Raw genomic sequence first — 20,295 nt, forward strand, 5'->3', positions numbered from 1 at the left:
GTGTGTGTAGCTGATAAAATGTTGCAATATGTTTCTCCAAGGCATCTTGCTGCTCCATAATGCACTGGGCCATGCCCGGTATGCATTCAGTTGTGCTGGATCCATGGAGTTAGCAATCTGTTATATACCTTTTGCAAGGAGTTAGCAATCTGATGTTGTTTAGGAGAGTTGTGGGTGGATCCTTGGACCGGTGGCAGATGACCACGCCCCCGAGGGGGGGAAAGATCCCGAGAGGGACCACCGGTCAGGCTCAGAGTATGGAGACAGACACACACTAGTTCTTTTATTAGACACTATACTGAACCATCAGAGGTGGCAATAGTGAGCTGGAATGCCTGGCTAGGCTGCAGTCCCTCAGATACTGGAACAGCAATCCCTGGAGGCTGAGCTGTAGAGAAACTGAAATAAAGTGAGTAGGCAGGGTATGCAGAGTTCATGAACTGAACCAGATGGTAACACTCACACAATGTCTCAATGAAGCCCAGGAGCTGGAAAGTATAGGCCCTCGAGGAGCGAGTACCTGGTTCCAGGGAAAGCTCTGAGAGAGTGATGGTAACTCACTGTAGTAGTTGGCAGTAATGACTTCCAGGCAGAAGAGTATCGAGTAAGTCTGGGAATGAGGGCCCTCGAGGAGCGAGTACCAGTTCCAGACTGTCACCTGAAAAACAAAGGAGAGAGCAAGGCCCCCAAGGAATGGGTACCCCTAGTAAGCCCGAGGAGGCAGAGTAGCTTAGGTAGTGTAATTCTTGCTAACTCGATCTGTTAGCAAATTCCAAGACCTTATATATCTGTCGCGGGTGACGTCATCTTCGGGGGACGCCTCCGAGGTTTGCGCCATTGCCGGTACTTCAGTCGGGGCCGCACCGCGCACGTGCCCCTAGGCCTCCAGGAAACATGGCGATATGCAGCATCTGGCCAACGCCGCAGCAGCCAATCTTCCCGCGGACGAAGAGGGAAGTGCCAAAGAGGTAAGGAGGGCGGAGAGAGGGCATTGGGAACCAACAGACACAACAACAGTGGGTACCCAGGAATTTTCTTCTGGGCCGTATCTCTCCCAAAATAAGGAGGTACTCCCATCTATGGCCTCTCCTATGGACATCGAGGACTTCTTGCACTTGGTAGGTGATGTCAGTCTCAGAGACGAGAGGAGGGGACTTTGGAATCTTGCCAGTAGGCTATGAGAGGTTTAAAGGCTTAAAGAGGGAGATGTGGAAGGTACTATGTATGCCCAATGACGGAGGAAGGTAGAGTTGATAGATCGCTGTCCAATGCATCTGATTATCGGGAACGACCCAATGAACTTAGAAGCCAGGTGTTGTGAAGGTGAGCTTTAAGTGGATGTGGCACATACTGAGCTACACCTTTTTGCCAGGTTGGTGCTCAGGAGTGGGCCTCCGGTGGGCATCAGAAGTTCTTTTGGAATGGTCAGCCACTTCTTGGATCATTTTGGAGGTGCGGGACCAAACTGCATGGATGACCTCTGCAGTGGCTTGAGCCACAGGTGAGGGCATTGGCAGAGGTGGCTGTGGTTGTGTTTCATAAATGACGGAGAAGGGGGAGAGCCCTGTGGACTTGCAGATTTGGGAATTGTGAGAAAATTCCACCCACAGTAGGAGTTGGGACCAGTTATCTTGTTGGACGTTGGAATAGGCTTGCAGGAAGGTTTTGAGAGAATGATTTGTGCATTCCACTTGGCCATTGGCCTGAGGGTGGTATGCCATGGTTAGTGCCAGTGTCACACTGAACTTACGGCAGAGTGCCTACCAGTATCGGGCCACAAACTGAGGTCCCCTATCAGGCGTGATAACTTTGGGTAGTCCATGCAATTGGAAGACGTGGAGGAAGAAGAGTCGTGCCAGCTCAGGTGAGGAAGGCAACCTGGCAAGAGTGTCGAAATGAGCCATTTTGGAAAACCGGCCCATGACTACCCAGATCACGGTGTTCCCATCAGAGCTAGGAAGATCCACCAGGAAGTCTGTGGATAGATGGGACCATGGTTCCACGATTCTTGTGGTATTGTTAAAGGTTGCAGAAGCCCCCAGGGGCAACCTACCGGTGTCTTCTGTTGAGCGCACATGGGGCATGAATCTACGTAGGCTCAAATGTCCTGGGAGCCATTGGGCCACCAATATTACCACTGGAGAAGACTTAGGGTTCTGGAATGGCTGGGATGCCCTGCAACCTTGGAGTCATGGGCCCATCTGAGCACCTTCTCGTGGAGCCTACAGGGAGCCATGGTTTTCCCAGCGAGCATGGTCATAGATCCCCACAGAAGGATACGTGTCGAGTCGATGATATGTTGCGGCTCTTTGGGAACATCTTCTGGTTCAAAGGAGTGGGAGAGTGCGTCCGCTCGTGTATTTTTCTCCCCTGGGTGATACCTGAGGTCAAAGTCAAACCATGAGAAAAACAGCGACCAGCGAGCTTGTCTGGCATTCAGCCATTGGGCCTGCTTGAGGTGCTCCAGATTTTTATGGTTGGTAAAGATGGTAAACCGATGCTGTGCCCCCTCAAGCCAGGGTCGCCATTCTTCCAATGCCAATTTAATGGTGAGCAATTCGTGGTCTCCGATGCTGTAGTTTTTCTCAGTGGTGGAGAAGTTGTGTGAGAAGAATGGGCAGGGCTGTAGTTTACCCTTAGGAGAGCTGTGGCTGAGAACTGCCTGATTCCAACTAAAGAGGCATCTACCTCCACGACAAAGGGATGAGTGGTGTCCAGATGCTGCAGGCAGGGTTTTCATAGGAAAGCCTCCTTCAATGCTTGAAATGCAGCAACCGCTTCAGGGCTCCAGTTCTTGGAATCCACTGCTTTACGGGTTAGCACAGTGAGGGGCACTACCAGGACTGAATAGTTGGCAATGAAATGCCGATAGTAATTGGCAAAGCCTAAGAAGCGCTGGAGCGCATGTAGTCCGGAAGGCTGGGGGGACAATTATGGATGTTTTGGAGCTTGCTGGGGTTCATAGCGAAGCCATGATGGGAAATGATATACCCTAAAAAGGGCAACCTCTCCTTTTCAAAAATACACTTGTCCAACTTGGCATACAGATGATTCTTGTGCAGGCGTTGGAGCACCTGGCAGATGTCTTGGTGATGTGTCGAGAGATCCCTAGAGAATATGAGAATGTCATCTAAATAGACGAGGACTTTGGAGTACAGAAGATCCTGGAAGATGTCATTCCTCATGTGATGGAAGACAGCCAGGGCATTACAGATGTATTCATAATTACACATAAAGGAAACTATTTCTAATATTTCAATTCTTTATTAATGCTTCTCTTATACAAAATCAACATAATCTAAAACCCTTCATAATACCCCAATTATCACAAACACAAATCCCATTCATACCATTAAAACAATAATACCCACAATACCCAACAATAAAGGATCCTACTTGTTTCGCTCTTGCTGAGCTTCCTCAGGGGTTATTTGAAATACACTGTTTACAACATCAATTAGGAATTATTCAAAATCCACTACTTACATCATCAGTTTAGTGTTATACAATTGCTGCTCTTTTTATGCCCAAACCTTCATCTCTCAACTTTATACAAACTTCTTTATACATCCAAAAGTTGTTACAATATATCTATGACATTATTGATGATTATTGAGAGATGAAGGTTTGGGTATAAAAAGAGCAGCAATTGAAATGGAAAATTTTGTATAAGAGAAGCATTAATAAAGAATTGAAATATTAGAAATAGTTTCCTTTATGTGTAAGGATATATTATTGTATTAGGAAACATAGTTCCTTCAGTGTTATTATACCATGAAGGTATTCATAATGTCTGTCCCAGGTTTTGAAGGCGATGTTCCAGACATCATCGGAGCAAATGCATACAAGATTATAGGCACCTCTTAAGTCAAGCTTGGAAAAGATGGTGGCACCTTGAAATCAAATAGTTCATTAATAAAAGGCAAGGGGTACTTGTCCTTGCGAGTTATAGCGTTCAGGCCCCTGTAGTAAATATAGGGGTGCAGGGTCCTGTCCTTCTTCATCATGAAGAAGAACCCCGCCCCTGTGAGTGAGGAGGATGGGCAGATAAATCCCTTGGCCAGATTCTCCTTGATATAATCCCCTTGTACAGCAGGGGTGATATGATACAGACCTTAGGATACTTGAAAGGTTTTAATGATCCATGGTCGTCAACAAACCTTTTCCATTGGAAACAATTTAGTAGAACTAGGGGTCACGATTTGAAACTCCAGGGAGGAAGACTTAGAACCAATGCCAGGAAATATTTCTTCACTGAGAGGGTGGTGGATGCCTGGAATGCCCTTCTGGAGGAAGTGGTGAAGACTAAAACTGTGAAGGATTTCAAAGGGGCATGGAATAAACTCTGTGGATCCCTAAAAGGCTAGAGGATGGGAATAAATAAAAAAGCTAAATCTGAGAGAAACATGGGGGTAACCTGCACGGAGCAGCAGTTACTACCCTTAAGAGAAACATGGGGGTAACCTGCATGGAGCGGCAGTTACTACCCTTAAGAGAAACATGGGAGTAACCTGCACGGAGCGGCAGTTACTACCTTGGGAAGCTTCCTGGGCAGACTAGATGGACCATTTTGGTCTTTTTCTGCTGTCATTACTATGTTACTATATATGAGATATAATTCAATCTCTTCCTCATGGAAAACTCTGATCTTCATGAAGACTGGCACAATAACTTACGTGATCTGATGAGGAAGAGGATCACCTTGAATTGAGGCAACTAGCAATGATGTTTCGATGGTCCTGGTGGGGAACTTTAAGTGGAGAGCGAGGTCTTTCATCAGCAAATTCCCACCTGCCCCAGAGTTGACCAGGGCCAAGGTAGGAAATGAGCGGGACTCCCAGGTCAGGGTCGAGGGCAGAGATAACTGGAGGGCTGGATTAACAGTTCCTAGGGTCAGGTCCCCTGCCGGCTCTAGGCTGTGGAGTTTCCTGGCTGGACGGAACACTGGGATAGATAGTGTCCACAGCCCCACAATAAAGGCAGAGCCCGGCTTGCCTTCTGTGCTGACACTCCTCAGGGGAGAGTCTATCACACCCCAGCTGCATGGACTCCTCAGACTTTGGAGACAAAGAGCACCCTGCCAAGGGGTTGATCCCCACAGGTGGAGACCAAGAGCATTTGGTCACAGGATGGCGAGGGACCCGAAGCTCCTGGCTGCATTCTTGGATCCAGCGGTCGATGCAGCTGGTGAGGTCAATTAACCCCTCCAGGGTACTGGGAAGTTCATGGGCCATGAGTTCATCCTTCAGCTCTGGCAAGAGCCCATCTATGAACATAGGGCGGAGGCAGTCCTCCTGCCAGGCCAGCTCCACCACCAGGGTACAAAAGTCGATTATGTAATCGTTGCGGGGCCAACAGCCCTAAGGAAGGTGAAGGAGGTCACAACTGGGAGTTGCCAGCCTCCCAGAATTGTCAAACTTTCTCCGAAAGATTTCCACAAAATGGGACAGGTCTTGGAGGAAAGCGTCCGCATGCTCCCATAGTGGAGAAGCCTAGGACAATGCTTTCTTCTCCAAGCGAGAGAGGATAAAAGTTATCTTGGTTGCTTCGTCTGGAAACGCAGAGGTTTGCAGTGTTAACTGCATGAAGCACAGGTTGATGAACTCTCTGCACAACTTCAGGTCCCCGTTGAAATGAGGAGGTACTGGCAAGGGAATAGACTGCCTGGATAGTGTGGATGGAACCGGAAGACTGGATGAGGATACCGGCGAGACAGCAGGAGTAGGACCAGAGTCCAATCGGGTATTGAGATGCTAAATGGAGGCCGCCAGTGCTTTGAGGTATTGTTGCTGGATCTTGAGGGCCAGACCCGGGATGGCCTGCAGGACGAAGGTCTCTGCTGAGTCCTTAGCCTTGGCAACCTGTTGCGGAGATGGACCCTTGGCCCGAGGTGGGTGTTAGCGTTACCTGTGAGAAGGGACCCCCACAAGTCCCCATCATCAGGAGGAGAAGCCGGGTGGGAAGCAGAGGCAAGCAGGAACTTCACCAATACCAGCCCTTGTTCCCCCTGCAGCTTGAGCCCTTGGGTGCTGGGGCCGGTTGGTCTTAGGTGGGCCTCTGTGTGGATGATCCCGGGGATCACCAAGCATGGAGTGAGACAAGGAACAGCCAGGATCCAGTCCAGGGAACACAGCAAGCAACAAGAGAAGTCAGGTCTGGTCCAGAAGTCAGAGGCAGGCGGGAAACTCGTAGTCAGGAACAATCCGGGTCAAGAGTCAAGCTCAGTCCAGACAGCTGGGCGAAGGAACTGAAGCAGGGCAGGAACAGAAGCTGGAATTCAGGAGCAGGAACAAGCAGGAATGGTAGCATGGAATAGACTTGGTTTTTGGGTGCTTGCCAGGTTCTTGTGGCCTGGATTGGCCACTGTTGGAGACGGGATGCTGGGCTTGATGGACACTTGGTCTGACCCAGTATGGCATTTTCTTATGTTCTAGGAAAGAATACTTGAAACTCAGGATCAGGAACAAGCAGGAACGAATACTGGAACTCAGCATCAGGAACAAGGCAGGAATGTGGTAACTCAGGAACTACACCAGGAACAAGTAAGGTGACCTGTTGTCAAGGCAAGCTCTGACTGTCAGAGCTTGCCTTAAATACCCTGAGCCGCTGATGTCATCAGTAGGTGCCGCAGGAGCTTTTCCCGCAGTGGCCCCTTTAAATCTCGGCCTGAGGTGCGTGCACGTGCCTAGGAGCAGGACGCCGAGGAGGAGAGCTGCGGTGGCATGGTCCATGTGAAGGCAGCCGCCGGTGGAGGAGAGAAGGTGCGGGCCAGGAGAGGAGAAACCCCTTGCCGAGCCGGAGGAACCGGGATGCGTGGCAGTGGCACATTTTCCTGACCCGTGCGCAGCCATGAGTTAGGTAAACATTTACATGCGATGAGAGCTATTAGTTACTTTCTGGTTTGGATGCGAGATTTGGATGTGCTAATACCGGTATTGCATCGGGAATAAGTCTAGCGCGTCCAAAATGCATGCCCAACCGCGCATTGAGTGGCGGGCTGATTTTAGTGTCCAATATTACATCGACCTGAAAGAGAGAGAAAAAATTCCAGTCAGTTAGAGGTCGGTGGTGCTAGTCATTTTTTTTTCTTTTCTTGGTTTTTCTTTAAGGCTAGAGAGTGGACCACACCCTTAATCAACTGATCTGGGAAACCCATGAAAAGACCGTAATCCTGCCAGAGAGCTGCTGAAGTTAAACGCAGTCTTCTGTTTTTTTCTCTCCTTAACTATGGCTTGGGTAGAGCAGATCCAATACCAAGTTCACCAAGTGTAGACCCTCCAAACGCAATTCCAAGAATTGCAGCAGAAGAATCAGCAATTATAAACAGAATATGCATTGTGTATCAAAAAACGCCAACAGAGAACCAGCCCAACTCCTAGTTTGCTACTCCCAGAGCGATTTGAGTGGAATGGGGGTGCTACTGAGAGTTGGGGATGGAACAGTTCCCCTATGAAGAAAGGCTGAAGAGGTTAGGGCTGTTCAGCTTGGAGAAGAGATGGCTGAGGGGGGATATGATAGAGGTCTTTAAGATCATGAGGGGACTTGAACGAGTAGATGTGACTCGGTTATTTACACTTTTGAATAATAGAAGGATTAGGGGGCATTCCATAAAGTTAGCAAGTAGCACATTTAAGACTAATCGGAGAAAATTCTTTTTCACTCAACGCACAATAAAACTCTGGAATTTGTTGCCAGAGGATGTGGTTAGTGCAGTTAGGGGTAGATTTTCAAACCGCGCGATTTGGCGTACTTTTGCTGGCGCATCAGGCGCCAGCAAAAGTACGCGGGATTTTAGTAGATATGCGCGTAGCCGCGCAAATCCTGGATTGGTGCGCGCAAGGCTATCAATTCCGTATAGCTGGCGCGTGCCGAGCCGCGCAGCCTACCCCCGTTATCTCCGAGGCCGCTCCGAAATCGGAGTGGCCTCGGAGGGAACTTTCTTTTGCCCTCCCCTCACTTTCCCCTCCCTTCCCCTACCTAACCCACCCGCCCGGCCCTGTCTAAACCCCCCCCTTACGTCTGGGGATTTACGCCTCCCGGAGGGAGACGTAAATCCCCGCATGCCATCGAGCCGCTAGCGCGCCGGGACGCAACCTGGGGGCGGGTCCGGAGGGCGCGGCCACGCCCCCGGGCCGCCCCGGGCCGTAGCCACGCCCCCAGGCCCGCCCCCGGAACGCTCCCGACACGCCCCGAAAACGCCGCGCGGTTCGGGCCCGCCCCCCGACACGCCCCCGACACCCCCCCCCTCAGAAAACCCCGGGACTTACGCGAGTCCCGGGGCTCTGCGCGCGCTGGTAGGCCTATGTAAAATAGGCTCACCGGCGAGCAGGGCTCTTAAAATCCGCCCCTTAGTGTAGCTGGGTTCAAAAAAGGTTTGGATAAGTTCTTGGAAGAGAAGTCCATTAATGGCTATTAATCAATTTTACTTAGGGAATAGCCACTGCTATTAATTGCATCAGTAGCATGGGTTCTTCTTAGTGTTTGGGTATTGCCAGGTTCTTGTGGCCTGGTTTTGGCCTCTGTTGGAATCAGGATGCTGGGCTTGAGGGACCCTTGGTCTGACCCAGCATGGCAATTTCTTATGTTCTTATGTTCCTGCACTAATGCAACTTACATTTTCAAATTTACCCAACAGTCTTTGCTAATGATGCAGAGAAACTGTGTTGGGTAGTTACACTATTTACAGGACATGATCTGAAATGGGCCATCAAGTTTATGGACCGGGAACAAGACCACATGGGACATGTTTCTCCAAGAGTTTAAGAAAATGTTCTCTGACTCCTACAAAGAACATATATGGCTGAGAGGACCTTAACACAACTTTGCAAAGCCTTGGTCCCATCATATACCGCCTGCTATACCAGCTATAAGCAGATGAGTTGGATTGAAGAACCGTTGTAGCCACGATTTCATTTAGGGTTAAGAGAAGAGATTAAGAATGTGTTCACTTGAATCTATCCTCCTTCTCTAGAAGAGTTAATCAACATGTACTGAAATTGACACCCAGCTAGGGGAGTGGCAAAAAGAAAAACAAGAAATCCTGTGTTTTCTACCTTTGGTCTTCTGCATTAAAGAATATGAACTGAAATCACAGCTGTTGTGGTGTTTGTTAGACCCCTGACAGTATCCTGATTTATCAATGTTATCTAGATACGATTATTCAGATAACTTTAAGACTGCTCCATGACACAAGCAGACTTATACAGATACACTGAATATTGGTGTTATTCATCTAAGTTAAGTCAAAGCTAAGTTAAGTCAACCCAGCCCCAGAACAGCTCCAGCTTATCTGGCTAAGTTTTTATCTGGATAAAAACTAAATCCTGAACTTAGCCAGACAAACCATCTAAATATGGACCTCTGTGCTACTATGTGAATATGTAATAAGAAAACAGGAACAGTAACTTTATTTATTTATTTATTTGGCATTTTTATATACCGATATTCTTGTAACAAGTTACAAATCACCTCGGTTTAAACTTTGATACCAGCGAGAAGGCACAAATGTATGTGCATATGTTGGCTCGTGGCAAAAGACGTAGCCATATTATAACATATACACGTATATACACGCATGGTATAAAATAGGCTGTATGCGTATACATGTGCTCACAATTTTATATGGACGCGTGCATGTGCGTGCAAATGCCACCTCTACTGTTTAATTGGGGGGATATTAGTAGACGCATGCTGAAGCAAATACCAGTTTCCCCAGTTTGTTTCCAGTTCACCCAGGTAAGAGATAGGACTTCCTAACTCCCCTAGTTAAATAGCCTCCCTGTTACCCTGTTAGTACCAACCCTTAAAACCCCACTGACTAGCCTAGAATTTTTTATTTTATTACTTACACGCAGTGCATAGCAGTAATAAAATTATGCGGCAGGGGACCCTGGCAGACACTTATGTGTCTAAATACACACAGATTTCATGGTAAAGTCCTGGAACACCTTGTTTGCCCTGACCACACCCATCCCCCGCTCCTTTTCTGCAACTTCTTATTTGTGCGCATACCAGGAGATATGCGTGTACTCAGGTACCTTTTAAAATCTGTGTGGCGTGTGCCGGCTAGACATACTCCCATATCTCACGGTTTTGGAATGTGCTGGGCTTTTAGAATTTAACCCTAAGAGTTTATGTAAAAAAATTGGAATAAAAAAATTATTAACCCCCTTGTCTAAGAATACCTGTTCCATTTGATGTGCATTTTTTCAGAACTAAAGAATTAATTCATATTTTTTTGTTTCTTTTCTTTTACAAAACTGTGCTGTCCAGTGTTAGGTCTGGAAGAATCATTGTTTGCAATAGGATTATTTTTGGAAACATAGGATAGCATATCATGGAGTCATTCCAGCCTAACAAATGTCTTACTGTTAAACATTGACCAGACAGGCTGTTTTAGTTCATTGTTTTTAAAGCTGAGTAAGCAATAGAAAAGTTATACCATTTAATATAAAACAGAAAGTACAGTCAGGAAGAAAGTGGTAATAGCTAAAACAGAGGCTCTCCGCTCTGGCACACAAGGGTTGCAAACAGGCCTGGTTTAAAGGATGACCACAATGAATATTCATCAGAAATATCTGCAGGGACTTGGTTCAAGGAGTGGGTTAATTTGCATATTATAGTTACTTTGCAAACCAAACCTGCTTGCGACCTATGAGGACCAGAGTTGGAAATCCTTGCCCTGGTTTGGTGATTTTTTAGCTTCAGTAACTTGTCATGAATTCAATCTGTTTAGTAAATATAAGTTAAAAATATACGGCTTGGGAAATGTTATTTCGTGTCCTGCAGCACTGAAGATTAACAGTGTTGGCTTTAAATCCAAATATCTGGCATCAGATTCAACTGCCATTGATCTGACATGTATTTGATATTATGAGGGCAGCAATGAAAGTCCTTACCTGGGGTAAAATGCTGTTACCTGTGGAAATTGGATTTTGGATTATTGACCACCTCTATGTGGGTAAAAGAATGTGAGCAAATGTGGGTACTAATATCTCTGGGGGGCATAGCCAGGGTGGGGTCAGGTTTGGGGAAGCACGAACATGAGTAGTTTTTTGTTAGCTACTTTGAGCCTTTTAAAGAGGATGGTGGGATATTAATATTAGACTAGATTAGAGGAGGAAACCGGGAAGCAGGGTGGGGGAACAAAGGATGGGAGAGGTGAGGATGAGTAGGGGGTTTGAGAGAGAGATTGGTAGAGATGAGATTGAGAGAGCTTGCAGCCCACTGCTGTCCGCTGCTTTCCCAGCCACTGCTACATTTTCAGAAGGCCCTCTCTCTCCACTCTTAGATGGTTTCATTTTTTTTTTTTTTTTACAGAAAGCATGAAGGTCATCTGTAAGCAGGACTGTGGGCACTGAAGACTGAAGGAACCATTACATGCTTGCAAGGGTGATTACTGGAAAGTTAGGTAAGACTTAGAACTGAACGTATCAAATTAAAAAAAAATACTGTCAACAAATAAACCTCTCTGTTTTGTTTGATAGTAACATCAGTGCACAGAAGCCTTGTATGATCATGAGGAGTTGTAAACCTCAGTTTAAACATAGTTAAGATTACTGAAAGCACATGGATGCACATCAACATTTGGAAGAAGAGTAATGCTATTCCAGGAAGCATAGTAAATGACAGCCGATAAAGTTCAATTATGGCTAATCCAGTCTGCCCAGCAGCATTTTATCTATTTTGGGTAGATGCATATATAAATTCCCATATGAAACCAGACATCCATTACCTATTCTTCCATGTCCCTCACTCAAGGCCATAGCCTTTTAGAGTTGTAACTTCTGTTCATGCAGCTTACTCCAGTGCTTTCTCGTAGATTTGATGGCATCATACCACTGCTGGTTTGGCCTGTAACTGCAGGTTAACCTAGGGCTTCATTTTCCATCCTTTTGCCACTAGGGATGCTCTGTGCATATTGCATAACCCATACTTTTTTTTTTTTTTTTTTTTACAAATTCTGTTACCATTTTTGTCTCCACCACCTCCTCCAAAAGGTTATTCCAGGATTTCCATTACCATTTTTGTGAAAAAAAATATTTTCTGATGATCTTCTTAAATCTACCCCGTGGAGATAGATTGTGATCCCTAGTTCTAGAATGTCTTTTCCATAAAAAAGGTTTGATTTGGGTGCATTATTAATACTTTTCAGATATTCAAGTGTCTTTCTTTATCATATCCCCCATCTCGCCTCTCCTCTAGGGAGACATATTTAGATCCTCAAGTCTCATCTCATATGATTTCTGATGCAGACTGCACACCATGGTAATTCCCTTTCTCTGGACCACTTCTAGCCTCCCTCTGTACTTTCTGAGGCACAGCCTCCAGGACTGAGCACTGCCATACTGAGTCAGACCATTAAACCCAGTATCTTGTTTCCAACAATGGCCAATCCAATGTTGCTTAGGCCCAGGAATAAGCAGTAGCTTTCCCCCAAGTCTACCTGGCTAATAATTGTTTATGAACTGTTCCATCAGGAATTTGTCCAGACCTCTTTTAAACCCATCTACGCTAACTGCCTTTACCATATCCTCCATCAAAAAATTCCAGAGTTAAGTTGTGCATTAAGTCCATACCAACCACTTATAAAGAGGCATTGTCACCATCCTTTTTCTATTGGTTATGCCTCTCCGTAGGCAGCTCAGCATCCCTCTGGCTCTGGCCCCCATCTTATCACACTGACACTACCACCCCAGTGTCATTCTCCAGATTGATGCACACAAGCTCTTCACCACCTACTGCATACCTTTCTTGCTGATATCTGCATCTCAAGTGCACAACTCTGCACTTTTTGGCATTGAATCTTAACTAAACACAAGGGGGAATCAGATTAAAAAAAACAATCCAACAACAAAAATCCTCCTCTATATTTAGTCGCAGCAGATACTACCCATCAAGTTTGCAATCCATAAAGCTCATCTATGACCTATACAAACCAATATGATGTTTTTCAAAAGTATGGATTGCTAACTTGATGGGTAGTATCTGCTACGACTAAATAGAGAGGAGGATATTTGTTTTTGCATTGAATTTTAACTGCCAAATATTAGACCACTCCAACCTTTCTCAGATCATTCATTACTTGATTGTGGGTACTAGACATATATTTTACACAAAATTATTTGAAATGTACAGGGGGCTTTTTATTCTCCTGGTTAAAACTGTATACCTCAAAAATTAGGACTGTTTCTTCAGTGAGCTCATTTATTTGCTATATTTTACCTTCTTAACAATGAGCTCTTGTTTTACATTTTACTGAAAGAAACACTGCAGGGTGAACAGACCACAGAGAGTTCTCACATTTGTTTTAAACAAACATCACACTTCCTGAAATATTAACAGAGCACAGAGGGATCTAATACAATGTAAAACAAAAATTCTATTCCCTAAACATTTCCATGACAAATGAATTTCTCCACCAGCTCAGGAAGCACATGTTAGAGAAGTATTTGGATGACAGAACTCTTTGCTCTTTGCTGCGATTGGTTCCTTTATAATGCAACCTGGCCTGCTACCCTTCTCTTTCCCTTTGTAATGCTTCATTGTGATTTATCTTGTGCTTGAAAGTAGTTTTCAATTGAAAAAACAGCCAAGAAGTCAATGTTACCTATTACATGTGGGCAGCAAAGCATTTCAGGACTGCATAAGGATGTCATTATCACTGATGTTGACACGTCTTAACGCATTCCATCTTAACAAAGCTTCCACATTCCTAACAAAGCAGTGGATTGTAGGAATGGCAGTCCAGCCAACTGCAATAGTAGTTCATTTAAGTGCATCAAAAATGTGGAGGCAATAGGTTTTGTTGTATTATTTATAAGCACATGAGACTTGCCAGTAACAGATTGGCTGTATTCTTTTTCGTTTTCTAAACCCAGACTGATGAGTAAATACGTTTCTACATAGGAATTCCTTGGCAGTGTGAAACTTTTGCTGCTGCACTGTAACTTTTCAAGTAATGTCATTTGATGTAAAAATTCATAAGCATGACTTCAGTTGAAGAAAATGCAAGCCGTAATTAGAGAATGTATAGATTATATTTGGCAAAATCACTAGATGGCAGCATCATATTCTTAAGACCTATTCTAATAAGATTTTAAGATTAAGGTTTTCAGTCTCTTGGTTTTGAATGAAAGAAGCAAAGAAAAGAAAACAATAACACAAATGTTGAACAATTTTATTTGTAGCTAGTTCCCTGTTTCATTGTTTTATCCTAAACTAGGGGTACTACAGGTCTGGTTCAGGTCAGGATGGGAGGAAGACTTCTCTTCCAGGCCCCTGCCTCTGTCTACCACTATCTCCATGACCACTTCACACTCTATATCAAATAGTTCCAGGAGGTGCCAGGAACTGAAAAATAAGAGCAGGGAAGCCAAAATTACCAGCATAGGAATAAACCAGGAATCACATTCATTCCCCATTAAATCTACACTTGGGTAAAACTCAATGAAAACACTGTCTTTAGTTGATGTTCAAATAAAAGAGAGTATTTACTGTAACTTCAAAAAGAGAGGATCCAGGTCCAGATGACAAAAATAAGAATCAACATACATCCAATGACCAATAAAAAACAAATGGTTTCTCTGGCCATCCTTACTCTGCTCACTTCCCTTTTTGCTCTTGCACCTTCATTCTGATTGAAAATATCCTCATCAGTGAGTGTGGGATAACAAGAATGTAGTTCTACTTCTGGCATGATCTGGTCAGGAAAAATATTCCCAAGCAAAATATCAAAAAGAGGGTTCTAACAAGTTAAAATCTTCAACTGTAAGTCAACTATAAAAAATACAAGTCTATTGAGTTAGTGGCTCAAAAGTCTACATTTTTCTCTTCACCCAATCTGGTCGAATGGGTTAAAAGATCTCTGATTCCACTCCTTTGGGATACTGGAGGTATGCCTTTCCATCAGATACTGGTCAGTCAAAATCCAAATATCTTCTCAAAACTTCTTCCTCAATACCTCTGCCAAATGCTTTAATTGCCTTCTGTGAGATCCAGGGAGAAACTCCAGCTCTTCAACCCACTTGCTTTGAGGTCTTGGGGAAACCTTTTTCTCTTCAATTCCCTCTCTCTTGAAACCCTGGGAAATGTTGAAGCTTCTCACTGTTCCTCTTTCTCCTTTCCTGCTGCTTTGAGATCCTGGAGGATTCTGAGGTAGTGACTTGTCTCTCTTCTCGGTTGCCTTCCCACTAACCCTCTGAAGCACTAGCCATGCTCCAAAATTCTATATATCTCCAAAAAGCCTATCCCTCAAAAAGGTGGGGTTATAGCACTGGGAGGAATAAAAAATATCAAAACTCCTCCTACTGCCCCTAGATAGAAAAATCACATAGGAATAATTTTAGTGACTAGCATAGCCCCGTCACATATGTGGTTAGTGCAGTTAGTGTAGCTGGGTTTAAAAAAGGTTTGGATAAGTTCTTGGAGGAGAAGTCCATTACCTGCTATTAATCAAGTTGACTTAGAAAATTGCCACTGCTATTACTAGCATCAGTAGCATGGGATATACTTAGTGTTTGGGTACTTGCCAGGTTCTTATGGCCTGGATTGGCCACTGTTGGAAACAAGATGTTATGCTTGATGGACCCTTGGTCTGACCCAGTATGTCATGTTCTTATGTGCTAAGCAACCTGTGAGCCTGATTTACTAAGGCTTTTCTCCCATTCTGTGTCTATGGGAAAAATGCTTAGTAAATGAGGCCCTGGGTCTCCTGTCCTGAAGATCAAGTACGATGATCTCAGGTGCAAGCTACTGGAATTTTACTAGTTCAAGAATCCTCAATATTCTACAACAGGTCAGATACTACTCCATGTTAACTTCTACAAGTACAATATTCTAACATCTATATGCTAGTAAGGAACTCACCATTATTGTTCGAACATAATAGTTAGGCACTTCCTATCAGCTAAGAAAGATAGCTGGACCTTCAACCAGGGTAAATGCTGTAGTTTTGATGAAGAAATAATATTTTTGGTAAAACTAAGGAACATACTCTAAAAATGAGCATAAACAAAAGTCTGCATGATGGCTTTGCAAGGTGACTTATCCAGGCACTATTAGACTAACTTGAAAAGCAGCCCGTAGCCCATTTTTAGAAGGAGGGAAAAAATGTAACTCCAGCTTGCTAATGCAGGGGCCTTTGGCTAAATTTTTACTGTTGGGACCACAAATGTGATCCTCCATCTAGACAGAATGTCCAAGTCTTTCTGCTTTGAGAAAAATCAGTGAGATCTGCATTTACTGGACAGCTGACCATAAAGGATATGTAGATACTCAATGACCACTCTACCTAAACTGAGGACAGAGATTTATGAATCAATCTGAACTGGCTCCTATATAAAAGCTAGGATTTTGGTGCCAGAATGCAAACCTGAGCCAGTGGGGAGACTGAGCTATTTGGGCAAACAACTATAGCCAGAGGAGGAAGATGAAAGAATCCAGTGGCCAAATTAGTATAAGCAAAGCCACAGCCTGGAGGAACCCCAGAGAGTCAGCTTTGGGGAGAAGAACCCCATGCCAAGCTCTGCTAAGAAGGAGGCTCCAGACTGAAGACTGTCGAGCCCGGAGAGAGAGGGTCAGATAAAAGAGAGAAAGGACAGCATTGGACTGAGGTTACAGGAGAGGGAGGAAGTATTCCATTGCTCTTGGCACTAGGTAACCAGTGCTCCTATCCTTATTGGTCCCTTCTTTATCTTGAAACCTGCAGCAGTAAGAAATAGTTTCTTTGTGCCCAGATTTATTCTGGGCTCAGTGACACAAAGTGAGGTCAATAATAAGTGTGTCCCACAGTAGAGTTGAAGGTTAAGTGGCCCCAGTAATTCTTTTCCATAGAGAAGTGTAGCCTGAGGCCACTAATTACCCACTCTCTCTCCCCCCCCCCCCCCCTTTCTGGCTTGTTGCAGGAAGGTAATGTATATAAAGAGGCACACAGAGCCAGCAGGAAGAAAAAAGCCACATGGACAAAGCATGAGGAAGAAAAATAAACAAACAGCTGGAAGCTGGGTCATAGCTCAGCACCAAAACTAGCCAGAAGCAGATGCAGGCAGGATAGATGCTCAGATCACACACAAAACCATCTTTTGAGGAGAGAACCAGCATTTGAGGAACAACAGCTCTATTGTAAGGGCTGCTACTGAGGAAATACCTAAGAGGCAGTTGTGAGTACTTTTTATATGCAGAGTGAAGAAAGGAAGAGTTGCTGTATTTATTTGATCTGTGTCTGTGTCTCAGAATGATAGGCAGCCTATGTAAACTATTGTTAAAATGATTGCATTATAGCACTTGAGAAAGTTAAAAGGGAAAACTGAGATTCCCACAGAAAGTGCAGTGGAAAATTCTCTGTTTGGAATTTGGCAGTGCCTTAAGTTAATTCAGGAAAGTTGAATCCACTGTGTGAGATACAGAAATTGTATTCACATACTGCATTCTGTAAGTATAAGCAGAAGTGTGAGAAATGTGTGGAAATTTGCATGATAGAAAGTGTACGTTTGTGTAGTGTGAGTTCCCCAGTCCCAAGAACCGGGTGAGAGGGAGAACCTGAGGCTCGAGGTTTGGCAGCTGAAGAAGTCTGCCAGAACAATGGAGCTAGAGAGCCCACTCCCAAGAATCCAGGACAGACAGGAGAGTGAATGCCTATAGTGGCTGGACAGGAAGTGATAATAGATCCTGGAAGAGTTAGATGTCTTGTTGGCAAAGATGTCCACGAGCTGACCAAGTTGTGGCAAGAGTCTGAGGAATGCAGCAGGAAAAAGCCTAAGCGAGGTGCTGCAGGGAGACTTGAAGTTGACACTACAGGAGGTCCGAAGGAAGGCCCTGTAGGGTTCCCAAACACCAAAAATAGGCCTGGAGAGGACAACACAGACTGCCCAGAAGGGGACAGGGCCAAGTGGCTTGCGAGAGGCAGTATCAAGGAGCCTGAGAGAGGCCCTGGCAAGTAGCTAGAGAACCCAGAAATGGCTTAGCTGGAACAGAGAGTAAGAGAGACACCACTTAATATAAACCCACATATACAGTCACATATTTAAAAACATCACAAACATGAACGTCATATAGGCAGAGAAATATTTATAAATATGATATCATCATGAACATTATAACCTCCAAATAAATTGTATTAAAGTGCTTCAGAGTGCCAGTTCTCGTAGCTTTCAACTTCACAGATTGTTTCCATTAAATTCTCATAATATTTGAGCTTCACAGTTCTTCTTCAATGATCACTGCCATAATGAAATTCACTCAAATACTGCCCGTCACCACTCCCGATACTGATCCCGACGAAGATCTCCGTTTCACCTGACAAGCAGGCTTCTTCAGGGGAAACGTCTAATATCTCTGCAACAATCAGACATAACCATTTACCTCCTCCACATAAAACAAATAACCCCATATCGTTTAAACTATAAATCCTTACCATGTGAATCCAACCACGGGACACACAAAAATCGTTTATCCAAAACACGAATTTCTTCAAAATTCTTTAATTCACTTTAACTTCATCAAAACTTCATATCATTTCTTCAAGCTGGTCACAAAACTGCAAACCAAAAACGTTATTTCCAATCATCAAAACCTTAGAAATATAAGAAATGGAAGACAGCATACGACCTGAGCAAACGCTACCACCACGTACCTTCAAAAGTGGAAGTGACATCATCACTTCCTTTCTGCAAGGATCTCCATACTGCACACCCAATGCTTTGCCTACTCTATATATAATCCCCAACCACCGCAATTACCAATTAAGGAACTTAAATGAATTCACTCACTCATCAACCCTATTCCAATGCTACAAACACCAACGAAAACCACACAATCAACTTATGGCAACAAATCTGCACCAAAGCCCTTGAATAAGATCGACAATAAACTTCAACAAAACCAGAATAACTTCCAACTCTTCAATTATTTCATGAAAGCTCCCCACTCAATTGGACCATTGAGTCCATGTGGACTCACAGTGCCCCAATTGAAAATATAACGTTGTTCAACCCGTCTTAGAATAGCTGATAAATCACCCCCAAACTGCAATTTAATCTTTTTAATAATAAAGAATTTTAATTCTTCTATCGAATGACTATTATCACTCCAGTGTTTGACTAATGGAGCATTCTCAACACCTAACCTAATCCTACTTCTATGTTCCCCAATACGTAATTTAATAGCTCTGGTAGTTTGCCCAATATAAATGAGCTGACATGGACAGATGATTGCATAAATCACGCCATTAGAAGTACAAGTAAACCTTTCTGGAATCACATAAGGCTGACACAAATTCGGATGATGAAACACTTTCAAAGGTAACACATGTTCACAAACAGAACAAGATCCACAGTATCGGGAGTGGTGACGGGCAGTATTTGAGTGAATTTCATTATGGCAGTGATCATTGAAGAAGAACTGTGAAGCTCAAATATTATGAGAATTTAATGGAAACAATCTGTGAAGTTGAAAGCTACGAGAACTGGCACTCTGAAGCACTTTAATACAATTTATTTGGAGGTTATAATGTTCATGATGATATCATATTTATAAATATTTCTCTGCCTATATGACGTTCATGTTTGTGATGTTTTTAAATATGTGACTGTATATGTGGGTTTATATTAAGTGGTGTCTCTCTTAAATAAATGTGTGTTTTAAATGACGTTTGTTACATGATATAAGGTTCTCCTTATTTTGGGTAATTGTGTATATTGGGGAACCAATTTTTGATTATTCTCCCTCAGTTATTGTATACCTTGGTGGAACAGAGAGTAGAGCATAAGCCAGAAGTTGCAGGAGTCCCATGCACTGTTGTGAACAGGAGAGCAGCACCCTTCTAGTATGACTATCCCACTCACCGCATCTGGGGTGACCCAGGAAGCAGAGAGGACAAAGCCAGAACAAGAGGTTAACACTGAGGCGGTGATAGAGGTCTGGAGCCCAAATATCTAGCAGACAAAGGAGATGCCAGACTGGGTAGGCGAAAATTGGGCCACTATCTGCCAACAAGAGAATGACAATGAGAAAACCAGGATTGGTGAGAAAATGGAGTTTTCTGAAATCTAGCCCGGAGAGGTCAAGGTGCCAGGAGAGACTGAGGAAATGTACTTTCTGGGGAATTGGACTCTGGGGTTAAAAAGGATGGGACATTCAGAGAACCAAGAGGGCGTGAGGGTGTATGATCCCCAGCAGGTAAAGTGCTGGGCATTCCATGGTTTGGAACCCTGTATCCTAAGGCAGGCAGGGATTAGAATTAGAAAGAGTTTATTCCAGGTTGAGGCAGGACCCAAGGGCAAGTGTGGCAGGGTCTTA

General features: G+C 44.2%; 1 protein-coding gene and 1 long non-coding RNA gene across 3 annotated transcripts in view; both read right to left on the reverse strand.

Moving 5' to 3' along the window:
• LOC115100925 (zinc finger protein 474-like) overlaps nt 1-20,295 on the reverse strand; it is a 134,989-nt gene that overhangs the window by 44,584 nt on the left and 70,110 nt on the right. The gene's annotated exons all lie outside the window — the stretch shown is intronic.
• Nucleotides 18,096-18,679, reverse strand: LOC115100934. The gene is made up of 3 exons (XR_003859219.1): nt 18,632-18,679; nt 18,413-18,535; nt 18,096-18,333 (listed from the first exon to the last, which is right to left on the reverse strand). It is a non-coding gene; the product is annotated as an uncharacterized LOC115100934 (long non-coding RNA).

Source organism: Rhinatrema bivittatum, chromosome 1 (assembly GCF_901001135.1).
Source record: "Rhinatrema bivittatum chromosome 1, aRhiBiv1.1, whole genome shotgun sequence".
Classification (NCBI taxonomy): Eukaryota; Metazoa; Chordata; class Amphibia; order Gymnophiona; family Rhinatrematidae; genus Rhinatrema; species Rhinatrema bivittatum.